The 4,698-nt window shown below is 41.4% G+C and overlaps 1 pseudogene; it reads right to left on the bottom strand.

The window, feature by feature from the left end:
• Positions 1-2,016: 2,016 nt before the first annotated feature.
• On the bottom strand, positions 2,017-3,572 carry LOC112394788 (FMR1 autosomal homolog 1 pseudogene; annotated as a pseudogene).
• Positions 3,573-4,698: the final 1,126 nt, after the last annotated feature.

The raw sequence follows: 4,698 nt of genomic DNA, 5'->3' as shown, positions 1-4,698 counted from the left end.
ATGGCTTATTTGTGGTTTAAGATGTTTTTAATCAGTGAAAGTAGCCACTTGCACCAATACATGTAATCTTTTAGTGGGTGGGTAATTTGAAGCTACACTTTAATATCTGTATTTTTGTCTTGTCATTTTTAATAGGAGAGTTTATAATGTAGAGCCTGTCTAAAGGTTTCTATGCTTAGTATAAAGTTGGTTCCTTTAGTAAGCAAGTGACTGAACTCCTATGGCATTACAGATGTTCATGCTACTACTACCCTTTTATTTGACATCAGAAAACCCCATTTTAAGAAAATCGTGTCTAGTTTGTGGATTCAACATTTGAATTACTTAGTGATTCCAGGGTGTTCAGAGGCAATCTCAAAGGAGAGCTAATAAAAGGTTCATTCATTCAGAATGAAAAGAAGATAGACTATAACTTAGAGAGGCAGACCCCCTGCACCCCGTGCCATGCCCAAGCACAGTGCTAAGAAATGAGCGGGACCAGGACATTTAAACAAAGGCTGTGATATGGACCCTTCATGCATTAAGTGGGTAAAGGGAGCTTGCTTTTAATAATCGACATTTCCCTGTCCAGCATGCTTTAGTGGTTCTGTTCTGTTTCCCCTAGGAAGCCTCTAGGGCTTTTGTGGGAGTAACTGACCATTGGGGCTGGCCGAGGGCAGCTCATGGAGCTCTGATCTGACCATTGCAGAGGGTCCGTAGACCTCTAATCCCTTCAAAGGATTCCAGTTAATCTCTGCAGTTTGTACACTGCTTAATGGGCACGCTTGTCTTTTTGGTTCAGTTTCTGAATATACAGATAAATTATAGTACTTTAAAGCTAATTGCCCTTAAAAACAAAAACAACAGAATGAGGAAGACTGTTGTAGAAGTTATATCTGTGACATAAAATTCAAAAACCCGCAGAAGAGTTAAAAAAAAAAAAGAAGGAAAACTGGAAATCTATGATCCAGATATAATTACTGTTAATACTTTGGCATGTTTTTTCTGGTCTTAAAATTAAGTTCTATATGCTTCTAAACATTGGCCCAAATTATATATATATAAAATATATGTCATTTTGTATCTTTTAAATATAAAAGTTGTATTATGAATATACTTAATATTTCGTTGATTTTTTTTTTGAAGGCAAAAAGAAAACTTTTATTTTGGCATTAATCGCATCAATTTGTTTACATTTATGACATGTTACATATATTATTATTCAAACAACTAACAAAGTCATCAATCTGGCTTTTATTTTCAAGTTCCTATTTGTTCAAAAGACACCTGTGACTTGAAGATTCTTTTAAAATGAATATTCTTTTCACCGAAATAAAAAGTTGACATTGAACAAGTATTACATTTTACACCTGTAAGTTTTTAAAGTACTGCAGAACTGTACAGCTGCATACAACATGTCTGTGGTTTGCTGTCTTCCTAGATATGAGCTGTAAAATGACATAAAATTCAAATTATTTACCTTCTCCACACTTAACTTGTGAGTCTGTCAAATAGCAGTTATTGAGTGTCCGGTAATTAGAGGAGAAAGTAAAAGGAGGACATGAAGATGCTCTTCCCCTTAGGAACTCACTTGTTATAAAGCTAACATACGCCCATAAAGTAACAAAGCAATACTGGGTCGTGTTACCTGGTAACAGAAGAAGATGTTCAGGTAACTATCACTATACGGAATAGATGTATCCTAAGTTAACAGCAACATCTTATTTGTTAAGTCCAAATCCTCAATTAATTAAAATTTTATACTATATCAGCAATCTATTTCCCCAATAAATTAATTTTGGTTGAAAGAGGTTAAAATGTAAGTTTCTTCTATTGCATGCTTGAGAGAACAGTTCCCAGTGAAGAATAAATAAGGGGGGAGGGGAATAAATAAGGGAACAATGGCAACAATAAGCCGGTCAATACAGCAGACACTGTTAGAGGATTTTCAAACCTCCTTGCCCAGTAACCCTAAATTTAAAAGCAGCAGCAACTGAACAGGTAAAAGGAAAAACGCAGAGGAGTAGGACTGGGAATTCACATGATGTATGTCTTCTCTGAGCAGCCGTAGCAGCCGCGCATAAAAGCAACCTTGATGTTAGCACAGTGAAGCTCAAGGAGCAACTCCATCCTTGACGCTGCAACAAGATCCCTAGGAACCTGAATAAAATCTTCCACAAATTCCAAAAAACCTCTAGCCCTTTTTACAGCATCAGCACTCTGTCCGCAGATTTTAAATGTTCCAGTAGCTTCATCCGGCTCAATAGCTGTAACTGCAGGAACCTTTCTAGCTTGCTGTACGTTACTGCCATGTGTTCCCGTGGGCAGGCCCATCCAATGTCCTCTCACAACAAATTCCGCATGAAAAGCTGCTGCAAGTTATTTTGTGCATTCTAAATGCTTAGTGGCCTCTTCATTTCTGGACCTAAGCATCAACTTCGTACGAATACTTCGCAAATGCATGTCACTCAGAATGTTTACCCTCTTCACGGTTGCTTCGCTGGCAGACAGTATCATTAGCTGTGTGGTTTCCGGATGGTAAAAAATTCGTCCTGCTCCTACTGCTTTCCTAAAAGCTTCATGTGCGTTTTCACTAGCACACGTCTCTCTCAAATCCTCAGGAACATCCACTGTGCATTTAAAGAAGGTATTTTTTTTGACAGTTTTATTTTAATTGACAGACCGAAGTCATTCAAATGAGACCATTTCGTTGTAAGTGGCATCGCAAGCAGCATGTTCAATGACATAAAATTGTCCTTTCATCATTCGAAGTTTAGCCAACCACCATCCGCATGGTTCTTGATCATTTGCTCTTGAATACACCTGTACTTCATCTCCTTCACTAATTTATTTATTTATTATTTTTTTTTGCTGTACGCGGGCCTCTCACTGTTGTGGCCTCTCCCGTTGCGGAGCACAGGCTCCAGACGCGCAGGCTCAGCGGCCATGGCTCACGGGCCCAGCCACTCCGCGGCATGTGGGATCCTCCCGGACCGGGGCACGAACCCGTGTCCCCTGCATCGGCAGGCGGGCTCTCAACCACTGCGCCACCAGGGAAGCCTCAATAATTTCTTTTTTTTTATATCAGGTGGTTGTGGTAATCTAACTTCATTAAATGGAACCTGGCGTTCCGGTTGCCAGTTGTTCTCAAGAACAACTGTGAGGGCTTCCCTGGTGGCGCAGTGGTTGAGAATCTGCCTGCTAATGCAGAGGACACGGGTTCGAGTCCTGGTCTGGGAGGATCCCACATGCCGCGGGGCAACTAGGTCCGTGAGCCACAACTACTGAGCCTGCGCATCTGGAGCCTGTGCTCCGCAACAAGAGAGACCGCAATAGTGAGGGGCCTGCGCACTGCGATGAAGAGTGGCCCCCGCTCGCCGCAACTAGAGAAAGCCCTCGCACAGAAACGAAGACAGCAAAAAATAAATTAATTAATAAACTCCTACCCCCAACATCTTAAAAACAAACAAACAAACAACTGTGAGGGAATCTTCATGAACATCTTTGATAAATCCCTTGTCGAAAGCCCCGTTGGAGCCGAGAATCTCCACCGTCACCTCTGCCGTGTTGGAACCGCAAAGCGATATTGTCATTTTAAATTAAAATTTTGTGTTCTCTTGTGTGCATAAATTATAATTTAACTATTACCCTAGCAGACTCTTGGGCTTTTCCTTTTATTTGTGCTTTTGATGTTCTTTCCACTTTGATAAAACATCACTGATTGATGGTAATACACATTTCTGAAACTTGACCACCCTTAGAAAACGGCACAAAAAGTTTTACTTCAAGGATATACAGTGGGAAAAGATGCAGCCTTGCCTTAGCCCTCTCAGTCTCTTAGCCCCTTCTTCATTATCTTTTATGCCATTTATTTGTCTCTGTAACACAATAATTTGCATTTTCTTTACACACCAAATTATGGGCTTGAGGACAGCGATTTGTGCCTTAATTTTGTTTGATTCCCTCTAGTGGCCAGCCAAGACTTGGCATGTCACAGATGTTCAAAATATTCCTTTGGTGGCGGGGTGTGGGGTGGGGTATATTTCAGGGGCTGTGTGGGAACCCAGGTCCTCTCAGAGATGTGCAATGACAAATCTTGATCCAACTGACTCCCATTACCCTTTCATAGTGGAAAACTTCAAACGTCTACAAAAGTGGAAAGATCATATACTGAGCTTCTGTGTGATCTCATCCAGTTCCACAACTGTGAACACTTTATCAATTTTGCCTCTTCTTCCTCCTCCCTCCCCACACTGCAACCCTCCTGGATTACCCTGAAGTAAATCCAAGACATTACAGCATTTCATACCCTTGGATTTTTGATGATGAGTTTACCTCCGAATCCACCGAAAAGGGCATGTTTTCAGGAAGGTGGGCTTGCTGGGAAGCTGTGTAACAGACATGCCAGTGACCTGCCTACCTTGTTCTGCTTTGACCTTGAGCAGGTTGGCTCTCTGGCTCACCTGTCTGTCACCTGAGGAGCTTGGCCTAGGTAATCCATGAGCTTCCTTCCAACTTTTACTTTGTTCAAGCTCAGGTCTGCCTTTTAGTCTAGTGTGGTAGTTCTCAAATTGTAGTTGCTGGACCAGCAGCTTTGGCATCACCAGGGAACTTGCACAAAATGCAGATTCTCAGACCCCATACCCAGCCCTACTCAGAAGCTCTGGGAAGGGGGAGATTTGCCAATAATTTGTGGTTTAATAAGCCCTCCAGGTGATT

Source organism: Neophocaena asiaeorientalis, unplaced genomic scaffold, assembly GCF_003031525.2.
Source record: "Neophocaena asiaeorientalis asiaeorientalis breed wild unplaced genomic scaffold, Neophocaena_asiaeorientalis_V1.1 scaffold396, whole genome shotgun sequence".
In the NCBI taxonomy this organism is placed as follows: domain Eukaryota; kingdom Metazoa; phylum Chordata; class Mammalia; order Artiodactyla; family Phocoenidae; genus Neophocaena; species Neophocaena asiaeorientalis.
The sequence above is the reverse complement of the archived record's forward strand: the minus strand, read 5'-3'. Positions and strand labels throughout refer to the sequence as shown.